This window comes from Mastomys coucha, unplaced genomic scaffold (assembly GCF_008632895.1).
Source record: "Mastomys coucha isolate ucsf_1 unplaced genomic scaffold, UCSF_Mcou_1 pScaffold14, whole genome shotgun sequence".
In the NCBI taxonomy this organism is placed as follows: domain Eukaryota; kingdom Metazoa; phylum Chordata; class Mammalia; order Rodentia; family Muridae; genus Mastomys; species Mastomys coucha.
Genome location: NW_022196896.1, coordinates 60,539,924 through 60,553,568, shown reverse-complemented (window position 1 = coordinate 60,553,568; position 13,645 = coordinate 60,539,924). Strand labels below are relative to the sequence as shown.

The 13,645-nt window shown below is 37.2% G+C and overlaps 1 protein-coding gene across 3 annotated transcripts in view; it reads right to left on the bottom strand.

Moving 5' to 3' along the window:
- Positions 1–9,997: 9,997 nt before the first annotated feature.
- Positions 9,998–13,645, bottom strand: part of Khdrbs2 (KH RNA binding domain containing, signal transduction associated 2) — a 505,791-nt gene continuing 502,143 nt past the window's right edge. For all 3 annotated transcript variants that reach the window (XR_004117844.1, XR_004117845.1, XR_004117846.1), the window contains 3 exons: positions 11,837–12,029; positions 10,902–10,997; positions 9,998–10,420 (listed from right to left, as the gene is read on the bottom strand). The gene's annotated coding sequence lies outside the window, so the exon portion shown is untranslated. The remainder of the gene's footprint in view (positions 10,421–10,901; positions 10,998–11,836; positions 12,030–13,645) is intronic.

Genomic DNA, 13,645 nt, shown 5'->3' with positions numbered 1-13,645 from the left:
GTGGACTGTGTGGACTGTATCTTGAGTATTCTCTCTCTCTCTCTCTCTCTCTCTCTCTCTCTCTCTCTCTCTCTCCCTCTCTCTCTCTCTTGGCTAATATCCATTTATTACTGAGTACATACCATGCATGTCCTTTTGGGTCTGAGTTACCTTCACTCAGGATGATATTTTCTAGTTCTATCCATTTGCCTGCAAAACTCAGGACGTCCTTGTTCTTAATAGATGAATAGAATTCCACTGTGTAAATGAACCACATTTTCTGTATCCATTCTTCTGTCCTAGCACATCTAGGTTGTTTCCAGCATCTGGCTATCACAAATAAGCCCACTATAAACACAGTGGAACATGTGCCCCTGTGGCATGGTGGGGCATCTTTTGGGTATATCCCCAAGAGTGGTATAGCTGGGTCTTCAGGTAGATCTATTTCCAATTTTCTCAGGAACCTCCAGATTGATTTCCAGAGTAGTTGTACCAGTTTGCAATCCCACCTTTCCAACATGTGTTGTCACCTGAGGTTTTGATCATAGCCATTCTGATTGGTATAAGGTGGAATCTCAGGGTCATTTTAATTTGCATTTCCCTGATCACTAAGGACTTTGTACATTTCTTTAGGTGCTTCTCAACCATTTGAGATTCTTCAGTTGTGAATTCTTGGTTTAGTTCTATACCCCATTTTTTGATTGGGTTGTTTTTTTTTGGTGGTTAACTTCTTGGGTTCTTTATATGTTTTAGATACTAGTTCTCTATCAGATGTGGGGTTAGTGAAGATTTTTTTCCCAATTTGTAGGTTGCTGATTTGTCTTATTGACTATGTCCTTTGCCTTATAGAAGCTTTCCAGTTTCATGAGGTCCCACTTATCAATTCTTGATTTTGGAGCATGAGCCATTAGAGTTCTGTGTAGGAAATTTCCCCTTGTGCCAATGAGTTCAAGGCTCTTTCCCACTTTCTCTTCTATTAGATTCAGTGTATCTGGCAGCAAGTGGCCAGGTATAAAATTAACTCAAGTAAATTAGTAGCCTTCCTTTATCCAAAGGATGAACAGGCTGAAAAATAAATGAGGGAAACAACTCCCTTCACAATAGCTGTGAATACTATAAAATATCTTGGATAATTCTAACCAAACAAGTGAAAGACCTGTATGACAATAACTTCAAATTTCTCAAGAAAGAAATAGAAGATCTCAGACAATGGAGAGATATCCCAAACTTATGTATTGGCAGAATTAACATAGTAAAAATAGTCATCCTACCAAAGGCAATCTATAGATTCAATACAATCCTCATTAAAATAAGCGAAAACAATTCTTAGCAATAAAAAAAAAACAGCTAGGGGAATCACCATCCCTGACCTCAAGCTTTGCTACAGAGCAATAGTGATAAAAACTGCATGGTATTGGTGCAGAGATAAACACCTTGATCAATGGAATAGAACTGAAGATCCAGAAATAAAACCACACACTTACTGTCACTTGGTCTTTGACAAAGATGCCAAAAATGTATAAATGTGGAAATAAGAAAGCATCTTCATTAAATAGTGCTGGTCTAACTGGCTGCCTAGTAAAAGAATGAAAATAGACCCATATTTGTCACCTTGTACAAAGCTCAAGTCCAAGTGGATCAAGGACCAAAGACTTTTATATACTCACATAATGTTAATGATCTGAAGCACCTGTGTGTGTGAGAGGTTCATATGCTTTTGAATTTTGTTACAGTTTTCTGTTTACCTGATTAGTATAAGTAGTCATCTTATCTTTCTCAACAAGGAGGGAACAGTAATGTAATTAATTGTGGAAAGTTTCTACTCCATAAATTAAATGTCCTTAAAGTTTTGTTAAAGGATAGTATTGTCCATATTACCTTATTTTTAGCTATAGTTACAGATAAATGGATAGTTATATGTTATTATTCAATAACATGTGTGCATATGATTTTCCATTTATTTGTTTTAATCAAAAATTTCTCACTGAAGCCCCAAAGCCAACAAGTCTCTTATCTCTCACTATAGAAATATTTAGCAATTCATTGGGCACAGATGGGGTTGCCCTTGCTGCTCCCAAACAGAGCAAGAGCTCTGTCCCAAGCCTTACTAGAGAAATGCAGCATGTTCCGGTAGTGTTCTAAGTCTTTGACATTAGTGCTAACACTACTTATACATCTACAAGTAGCTGGAGACTACACCCTGATGATGAGGGGTACATAATAATTCAGTGTTCAATCACTAGATATCTGCCTTGGGAAGCTTTGAGGTATATAGCATCATTTTTTTAAAATATCAAATATTTGAGGTGGTAACATGGAATTTGCTAATGAGCCCTTTGTGCAAATGCATTCTAGGGAAATACATCTACATTTGCTTTAAGCAGGTTTGTCTATTTCTGGACCTACATGATCAATAAAAATGCTGGATGAAAGAACAGAATTTTATAGTGAAGTTTTATCATTCCATGTGTAAGGTCTTGATAAAAATAAATGCATTTGAAAATAAAGATGAACAGAATGGTGAACATTTACATCTATGAAAACCCTTATCTTGTAAATTTCAAATTTCTTAAGATTCTATATTACTTTTACTTATTGTCCTCAGAGCTACATTTTTAAAGATCTTGTTTTGTCAAATATAATTTTGCAGTTGCTTTGTATTCTTACATCTAAGCTAGTGTTTTCTTTCAAATAGCGCTTTCAATCATTTACACTTTTATGGGTCAGTGCACATTTTAAATTACTCAGTAGAAAAAATTCAAATTAATTCTTATCTGTTCAAAAGGATGGCTAAACACTGTATTGATAAAATAGTCTTTCTACAGGACACTGTGACAGAAAAATTCACTGATTTTTGCTTTTGATTTCTGGCTCTTAAAACAGTATATTGAGTCCACAGAAATATCAATAGTGTAGGAAATGTACACATGCACGTGTTTTTGGTACTGTTTATTATAAAAATTCAGATATGTGGTAAGTACGATTCAATATTAGGAGCCCATAGTTCAACCAAAGTTGCCTTTGTTTGAGTCAGCATACTCTTTACTCAGAACAATGACAGGTGAATGCTTTTCTGTTTTGGTGAAGACCAAGTTCAAACACTGGATGTTCCCGAGTAATGAGTAGGAAGATCTTAGCTGAAAAAACAGCAAACCAGACATACCTGAATTGAGAAATGCTGCTTGGGATTTTTTTTTCACAGAAAATGAAAGGTTCATGGAGTATTAGCAACAGAGTATGTGTTGTAAGGTAGGAGAGAACTCTAGCACTGGTCCTAAAATGAGATAGCATGGAAAGGCTCCTAATTGGGCAATTCCATCTCTTAAGACTCCAAATCCCAGTAGGTCGGACAGAAAATGAAGTTACCAGGACACAGAAGTCTGAGTGGGGAATAATGATAGATTTCATTCTGTTAACATGGGGTATGAAACTTGGGCTGTAATTATGGGGGGAGATCATAGCCCCATAGATAATATTTTAGAGTTCAGAGTAGATAATAGGACTAAGTTTGCAGAAAGCTTACCTGGTCAGACAGACAATAGTGCCCATTTTCCCACTTGCCTCATAGCTCAATCTTCATGGTACTTGTATGAGTAGCTAGGGCCCATTATACCAGTGTCTATTCTCCTGTGTTCAATCTCCTCAGTGCCCATTTTTTTTCTGAGTGCTCAAATCATCACTCTCTCCAGGGTTCAATTTTGCCAGTCCCCAGTCTCACCACAATGCCCTTTCTTCCCAGTGTTCACTCTCCCCAGAACCAACTCTCGATCATGATTTCTCTCCTCAGCATCCACACTCCATAGAGCTTACTCTTCCCTTTATCTATTGTCCTCAGTGCTCCATGCCTCTAACCAGACAGACTCACAGTCAGACACACAGACAGACGTAGACTGACAGACAGAAGCACACACACACAATACTTTAGCCATAATGGTAGAATGAAACCATATTGTTTTCAGCATAATGGATTAAGCCAGTGATCATCATGTCAATATAATAAATGTAAAAAGACAGACACAGAATCCTTTTCCCCTCTCATACACAGAATCTGGAGATTTCTTTTAAAGATATGAAAGTAGAAGAGAGATTGTTTTGGGAAAATTGTGGAACCAGTGATGGACACAGGAAAGGATGAGAGGGGGTGAAGATGAACAGGTTATTCCTAACTGGTTTGCCTGATGAATATCTTCTCACCAAAATTTAAATAGAAGATCTGACTACACGAGAGGATTACACCAAATTTGAATATGACCACTAGAAGTCTGTCAATTAAAACCAGCTCTTAACATGCGTAAATATTATTTTTCATGACAAAAAATCTTTAGAAGAAAATAATAAACCCCATGGCAAGTTAAATCATCTTGGAATGAAGATTTCACCATCTCAGAAGAAACTACGATCAAGTTTATAGGGTCATAGAATGGAAACAATCATTCATAATTGCTTATGTTGCAGATCCTGCGGTCCTCACTGTATTAGATAAATAATAATGCCTGAGCTAGTCTGTGTCTATATTACATTTTATCATTTGATTGAAAGCTTCAGTAGAGTGACATTAGTTTATTGAACACATAAAGTTCTAACATAGCCAAGTTAAAAAAAAAACTAGTTTAGAAGTCTCAAAGGAAATATCCAGATAAAAGTCAGCCTACAAGGTAGTTGATTGCCAATCGTCTATTCCTGAGCACACTTACTAGCTACATTGTTTAGATGCAATTTGTTATTGCCTGTGGGTTAGGGTCTGGCTCTCAGAACATAGCCATTTTGCTTACCCTATAAGTAGAAGCCACTCTGTGACAGGATCATTTGCACATTTTTCTCAGTGATGGATCACTTTAAATTTATCACTGCCACAGACAATTAACAAAGCAAATATCCTACAGATCTCAGGTCACAGCAAGCATCTGTGCACACTGAAGGACAAGCATAAATGAAACCACCCCCCCTTCCTTAACTGTTCTAATTTATCTCCCTGTTATCTGTTTTGAAGTACTCATGCTTTGAGGATTTTTTTTTTTTTTTGGAAAAGAAAATAGTAAAAGCATACTTACAACAAAATAAATTACTCTTTGATATCCAGTTCAGTAGCTTAGCAGTTGAAAAAAACAGAACTCCACAAAGCTGTAATATATTCCAGATTTGACTGTGTCCTATTTACCAAAGCAGAAAATGCACCACTGACTACATTGCTTTTTTCTTTTTCTTTGTTTCTTTTCTTCCTTCCTTCCTTCCTTCCTTCCTTCCTTCCTTCCTTCCTTCCTTCCTCCCTACCTCCATTCCTTCCTTCCTTTCTTCCTTCACTTCATTTCTTTCCTACCCTTCCTTTCTTCCTCCACTTCATTTCTTTCCTAGCCTTCCTTCCTTTCCTCCTTCATTTCTTTCCTACCCTTCCTTTACTTCCTTCCTTCCTTCTCTTCCTTCTCTTCCTTCCTTCCTTTCTTTCTTTCTTTCTTTTTTCTTTCTTTCTTTCTTTTTTCTTTCTTTCTTTCTTTCTTTCTTTCTTTCTTTCTTTCTTTCTTTCTTTCTCATAATTTCAAGGCAGATAAAATCATATTTAGCAGCCAAAGAACTGTTTCTAAGCTGACTGATGGGGAAAAAGGGAGGGGAAACAAGAGGAAAAAATTAGAGACCTTAACTTAGAAAGATTTCCCCAAGATACTGATATGGAGAATTTTAAGTATTTCCTAGGAATGGTAAAATACAAGAACCATTTTCTGACTAGAAGTGAATGATCATGCTAGCTCCCTTTGGGTCCTTAAATATTGGGAACAGTGTATAGAAGCAGCAAGTGCAAGTCATGCCTGTCTTTTTTTTTTTTTTTTCTCACAAGAACCTTCGAAGATTTAGGATGAAAATTTTGAACACACTAGAGGAAGAAAATAAACAATCTAAAAAGGCTGTGGTAGGATATTTCACATGTGCCGATTTAATTTCTTCTCTTTTTCTAGATTAAAGGAAATAATGAGAAAACAAAGAGACAAAAACCATGGGAGCCCTCTGGCAATTCCTCATAAAAGAGAAACATTGTAATGACAATGTACTGTGGTTTCAAATGAGAGAATGAAGTATTTTCTAAGTTTTTATCCAAAATAAACTTGAGGCACTACAACTCTTTAAATTGAGAGACATATCAAACAATGCATGGGTGCATAGAAATGCCATTGCCACATTAACACTTACAAATATATGTTATTATATACTTGTAACACATAATACAATTTAAATAAAAAGTAAAACTATGTAACAGAAATGAATAGTGCTGGTGCTTTAGGGCATGTTTCCATGTAGAATTTTTGTACAAAACACATGAAAATTACACATTTACATACAGATTCAGATACCTTCCTTACTCACGCTTATGATTGGAACAACGTGTTTCCTGATTATATGTAAAGGATCTAAAGTCCTTCCAAGGCTTTACATGAAAGAAGATTCATTTGCATAACAATACTACAGTTGATATAATTAATATGGTTTGTATAAGATACATTGTAAGCTTTATAATAAATACTATTTCTTTAGGAGTTCTAGGTTGTGCCACTTAGGTCATCAAACTGGAATAATCCCAGACTCATTTCATTTTTCTACCACTCATCTCATTTGTCAGTGATCTGGACATTAAGAAAAACTAAAATTTGGACAAAAAATGGAGTTTTCTGACAATCTGAGTGTTACATTATTAAACAAGACAAAACAAATGAAAACAGTAGTTTAACGGAATGTAGAAGGATTTAAAAAACTTTCAAAAGACATTCCCATATTTGCTGACAATCACTGCTAATGGCCTGATTGTTTCCTTTCACAATGCTACAGGACAAATAAGAAAACCTGGGGATAGCATTTGAGACCCTTGAAAATGACCTGCCATCTAAAACCACAATAGCAGAAATGACCAATAGTTGGGCCCGCTTGCTTTTATTTATTTCTCTTACTGAGCACACTCATATACTCTAAAGCTTCGCAGGGGGATTGGGATAGATTTCAGTTCTCCAGACTGAAGATAGGAAGCTCTTGATAAAGCTTTCAGTGGCTAGCATGGCTCCTCCTGGCAGAAGCATGTGCCGTTTAGGTATGGACTAGTAAGCAGTCGATCTGATCTGCAACTGTTAGTTAAGATTCCCCGCATGGTGGTTATTATTATTATTATTATTATTATTATTATTATTATTATTATTATAAATTTGTGGAAAGCATCCTAATCCTATGGATCATCTTCAAACATGGTGTAGTACAACAGTCTCAAGTAAATTATCTTAATGTTCAGCAGCATCATTTCCATATCTGGCTACTGACACTGCCCTACTTTGAGGAAGCATTAATTTGTATCTAATAAAGTGTTATTAATACTTAGATTTTTTTTTAATCCATAGTGGAAGAAATTTAGTGCAATTTACTAGTGTTTTAATTAAAAAAATACTTTTAATTTAATTTGAATTTTTTAAAATTTATTTACTTTACATCTTACTGCCCCCTCCTGGTCACCCCCTCCACCAATCATTCATCCATTTCCCCATCCCCTTCTCCTCTGAACAGGTGGAGTTTCCCCCTGGGTATCCCCCGACCCTGGCATTTCCTGTCTCTACCTTGCTAGGCACCATCTCTCCCACTGAGGCCAGTCAAGGCAACCAAGCTATAAGAACATATCCCACGAACAGGCAACAGTTTTTGGAACAGCCCCATTCCAGTTGCTTGGGACCCACATGCAGATCAAGCTGCATATCTGCTACTTATGTGTGGGGAGACCTATGTCCAGCCTGTGTATGTTCTTTGCTTGGTAGTTCAGACTCTGAGACCAGCAAAGGTCCAAATTAGTTGTCTCTGTTGGTCTTCCTACGGAGTTCCTATACCCTTTGGGGCTGCGATCCTTCTTCCTAGTCTTCCATGAATCCCCAAGCTCCATCCACAGTTTGTCTGTGGTTCTGTATTTGTCTGAATCAGCTGCTGGGTAGAGCCTCTCAGAGGACAGCATGCTCCAGTCTGTAAGCATAACAGAGTATCATTAATATTTTCAGGGATTGGTGCTTGTCCATAGGATGGGTCTCAAGTTGGGCCGGTTATTGGTTAGCCTTTCCCTCAGTCTCTGTTCCATCCACCATGCCTGCATTTCTCGTAGATAGTATACATTTTGGGTTGAAAGTTTTGTGGGTGGATTGGAGCTACACTGGGGTTCGTGCTTGGCTGCAGAAGGTGGCCTCTTCAGGTTCCATATCCCTAATGTAGTGAGTCACAGCTAAGGTCACTCCCATTGATTCTTGGGTGACTCTCTTATCCCAAGTCTCTGTCACATCCTGCAGATGCACCCCACCTCCTCAGCCCTGTCAGTTGCAGATTTCCATTCATTTTCACGAACATCTATCCATCTCTCCTGTCTTTTCTCACACCTGCTCCTGAAGCCCCAATTACTGTAGATTCTTAAATACTGCTTTTGATGAATGAACTGAGATTTTTGCAATACCTTCTTGTCTTCTCTCACTCAAACTTTCTTTATGTGCAGGGACTTTTTATTAAACTTTTCAACTATTAACCATATTAACTGCCAGGAAGAGATATCTCCCGACTTTATCACTATATGTGATTTTCCTGCTCATGAAACGAGTTAATTATGTAGCAATCAAAAATACATTTTCCCCATCAAGCTCCTGTGTTTTCAGTTCTCTTGTCTAGAGAATCTTTGCTTCCTTCACTATGTCTTCATACTTTAACAAGCATACTTAAATCTTTATGTGACTACTACAAAAATATATTCATAATCTCAAAACGCAAGTTTTAAGATTTTCAAAACCAGCAAGAATTAGCTCATGAGTATACACAACACAATCTCGTGTCTTGGTGGCTTGGGCAGAATGGAAGGCGTGTAAGGGGAGGGACAAGCGCCTGGATCTGTGTTTGATTTTATTTTCCTATGTTAATACCATACCATCTATCTGTAGAGGGAAGCTTTTATATTTACACATAATATAACTACTCAAAGAAAAGGAAGATTTGAGTTACTGAGCATGGGCAAATTAAGTTAACTATATGGTTTACTTGTTCCCAGGGATTCCTGGGGTCTTACCATCTTGGTTGTAGGGCACTTAAATAGATTTGGATCATGTCTTGCCGCAATACTTCATACTGAAAATGAGCAAATGATGATAATCTTCAACTGATGCTTTGAAAAGTATTGGAGAGGCGCAGAACCTTGGTATTGCCTGATGCATGGTGAAAACATCAACATGTACTAATATACATTATAGAAATCTTCATAAGGGACTGGGAAATGGCTCAGTTGGCAAAGTGCTTACCATGCAAGCATGAGGAATTGAGGTCAGATTCCCAACATCCACATAAAGGACCAGACATCATTGTGGTGCATATTTTTAACCTCATGCTGTGGAGGTGGAATAAGGAATCTTTGAGGCTTGCTGGTCACCAGCCTAGCTTAACTGGTGTGCTCTAGGTTCGGTGAGGGAGACACTGTCTCAAAAGATGAAGGTGGAATGTGACTGAGAAAGATACCTGGCACCCACACACGTGCACATGCACACATGGGAGGGCACATACAGACATACAGACACATAGGCACATAGACACACAAACACATACACAAGAAATCTCCACTAAGCAAGTAAATACTGAACAATTGATCTGTCCAGGGGTTTTAAATTTATTAATTTTTCTCCAATGAGACTATTCAAAAGTCCATATGTATACTTTCTGTGTCACTGTAGAGCTTCTCTTTGGAATCATGCCATCTTTGGCCTCAACATTCTGCAACATCAACTGGAAGTTTCCCAAGTCCCAGTGTCTGAGCAAATCTATTGGTCAGCTCTACCACAGTGTCAACTCTAGGAGACAATCTTGACAACTTATAAGCTCAGACACTGACATGAGGTTTAGAGTGAAATACTTGCGTTTTTCTCCCATCTCTGACCAAGACACTTGTTTTCAGGTCCTCCAGTATGTTCCAGGCTATAGCCTTCATTGTAGCACACACTTCAGTCTCTTAATACCCTTGCCCAGAAATACCACACTGACATTTCCAAAATCATGTTTTATTAATTCCATTTGTACATTCAAATAGCATGTCTACAAAATGAAAAAAAAAAACCTTCTATTTAAATATCTCAACAATTTGATTGCTTTTTATAGTGCCAAGGTTTGCATTATTCCTTATACATTTTTATTAACTGTATCCCAAACACCAGATGCTACATGGCCCCTGAACACAACTTGTATTTAACTATTTTCCTTACAGATTTGGGGTTTGCCACCTTTTCACTATTCTCAACTCCAAAAAATGCTTTATTTCAAGTTAGTTGTATCAGTCGCCAAACACTCTGAATTTCTCACGATTTCCTCAGCAGTGTGTTGACTTCATTAGCAAGTTTCATTTAGAAATTTCCTTCTAATCCAGTAGTGCAAGCTGAAGGGAGTTTTCCCATGGGACTTTCAGCAGTCTCTGCAGACAGGAGACAATTTTGGTTGTCACGATTGAAGAAGTGGAACTCCCCAGTCCTCGGAAGTTATTTTATCCTAAATATTAATAGTTTCACTAATGAAGAACCCTAACTAAACTGGATGATACTTTTACTTGGTTGTGGGATATATAGAATATATCTGCATATGTGTGTTCATGAGCTTATTACTACTGTGGTGAATGTGCATGTGTGAGTGTGTGTGTGTGTGTGTATGTGTATTGTATGTGAACACACATTATGTCTGGTACAGTTTGTGTTGAGTATGTAATGTGTATAATGCGTGTGTGTAATCATTTATTCCTGAATGTATAGCATTGGAATACTATATTTGATTTTTTTATCGCCAAAGCCTAGTACAAATCCTGACATATATATTTAGTCTAAGATATTTTAAAATTTAAAACTATACAGACTATCTTATTCATAATTTTAAAAAGAATAAACATGAATGAAATTACTTACCAATAAAGCTGTGTCACAGTCAACATATAATTTCTTTGATGAATTTGACAACTCTGTCCCCATTTAAATAATTCAATAATGAAAATCAGTATTGTTCTGGTAAATAAAAATATTGTAAGTCAATAAATACATATTTATCATCAAGAGGAAGAAAACACAACTTTTATACTAGATGAAAAGTTGACTTTGGCACATCTCTGTTTACTAGTTTTTCTCATAATAAGTTCATCAAGTTTTTATTTTAATCCAAGCTTTTTAATTCTTGCTTTTGAAGGGCTCTCTGTTCCCCTGTAGTGAATGTTGTTTAAATCAGCTTGAAATTGTTTAGATGTTTTTTTTTTTTAAATCAGCATTTAGCTGTTGGGCAAAATAAAACATTAAGGTTTCTTGAAAATGTTATAAATACTTAAAAGTGATAACTTTTGGGATGTATAAACCACTTAAAATTCCTTGTGAAATGAGATGATTTATTTTGCCTGTTAGTAAAATATCTAATTTTACATAATATCCAGTAATTTCTCATACATGGAAAAATAAAGGGACCTGTAGCCTCCGGCACTAGAAGATAATATTCATATGATTTTGCTTGCCATTCAATGTCCTCCCAAATCTCTCACACGTGTTCTGCATTGGTCAGTGCATTTGATGCTTACTCTCTTGAGACCATCTCTCCTCTCCACTCATATTTTGGGTCTATATGCAGTACCTTTAACTCACAGCACAAACTTGTTCTTCTGCCTACACTGTGAAATTACATAGTAAAGTCTTTCTTCTGATTTCCTCCTGACCTCACTTCCTCTTCAACTACTGATTACTTTAACCTCTCCATCTTTTCTGCTGAATTCCTTCTAAAGCTCCATTCATCCCCTGGTTCAGTAAAACACTGTATAACATTTACCTCTGGACTAAATGATATGTCTATCTGTTATCCTTACCTCTGTGCATTTTGAGCTTTATTTGCTTTTTCTCTAGATTCTGCAGTCTTGGAGGTATGGATCTGATTGACAGACATCTGCAATTCCCTCTTATTGTCTAGTATAATGACCTGCACGTGGTAATTAGGACAGCAGTGAATGAAGAGTGGATGAGTCATCACTTTTTCTTAGGAGTAGAAAATAGTGCAGCAGCCTAGTTACAAAACATAAAACAATATCATCCAACAGATAAATGTAGAAAAATATACAGAGGGAAACATGCTAATAATCATAAAATAACCTGAACAAAATACATTGTATACAAGATCGCCAAAAGTAAAGTAGAGACCTTGTTAACATCTGGATTTGAACAAATTATAGGGGGTTACATTTGATGTAACTGGAGAACCATATACACAAGTGTGTAAAACACTAATAGTGTGAAGACCTATGGTATAAAGAAGGGATGCATACTTTAACAAATGCGGCCCTTATCGGCCCTTATCAAAGGTAAACACATGATTATTTTTAAATAACTGGCTGGTCATTTGTTTAAATATTCCAAAAATAATATGAGGAAATACAGCAGTCGTTAACATCAACAAATGTTGGTCATTCCTGGCACACTGAGGGTGACATGTTGTTCCTGTACTATAGCTAACATAGGTCTAAAGAACTCATTAGTTCATGCTGTGATTACTTTAGTGAGTTGTCCCTTTGTCTTTTTATTTCCATTTTTTTCTCTCTCCAGCGCTCATATGGGCAGTCTCCAGTTTAGACTTCCTGAACTGAGCATCCACCAGGCTACTCTACAATCAAAAGCTTTCAGAGCTTTATTATTGCCTACTAAGCAAACCCATTGTTAATTCTTTCAGCATTACAGAACTCAGATTCCTGTAATATCCAAGTCTTAATTTTGTGACTTCCTTTAAACAGTAAGTCAACTGAAATAGCCATGTTTTCCTGAAATACTCCACACTTCAGGGTCTCTCTTCTTTGCTTTATGAGGTTCTGAATTTTTCTACGTAAGATACCCTTCCATTCTGCCTTCCATCTCCCTAAGCACTATGCATTTTCTGGCCTGTCAGAATGTGCCTCTGCCTCTATAAGGTGCTAGCACACCCTGTGTGTACTTTCCTGGGATATGGTTGTATCTTGTGTTATAATGCAGCATAACCTTCACCACTGCACTTAAACACAACCTCTCTGAACATGACTTAGCTCTAATCCCTGGCACAGATTGGTGTTTAGAATATATTTAAATAATATTGGTTAGCAGGTGGATAGAAGAGTACTAATAGACATAAGCAAAGGAGCTGAAGGGGTTTGCAGCCCCATAGGGGGAACAACAACCAACCAACCAGACCCCCCTGAGCTCCCAGGCACTAAACCACCAACCAAAGAGTACACATGGAGGGACCCATGGCTCCAGTCGAATATGTAGCAGAGGATGGCATTGTCGAACATCAATGAGAGTAGAGGCCGTTGGTCCTTTGAAGGCTCGAAGCCCCAGTGTAGGGGAATGCCAGGCCATGGTAGCTGGAGTGGGTGGGCAGGTAGGGGGGAACACCCTCAAAGAAGCAGGGGGAGGGGAGAGGGGATAGGGGCTTTTCCGAGGGGAAACCAGGAAAGGGTGTAACACTTAAAATGTAAATAAAGAAAATATGTAATAAAAAAAAGAAAAAATATTCTAATAAACATGAAAACTGTGGTTTTAAAATTTAGTGGCGAAATGATTGTTATTCCATGAAAGTACCGGTCATTAGAACAAATACGGTATTTTCACTGCCAGGTTTATTCTTAGAACAAATACGGTATTTTCACTGCCAG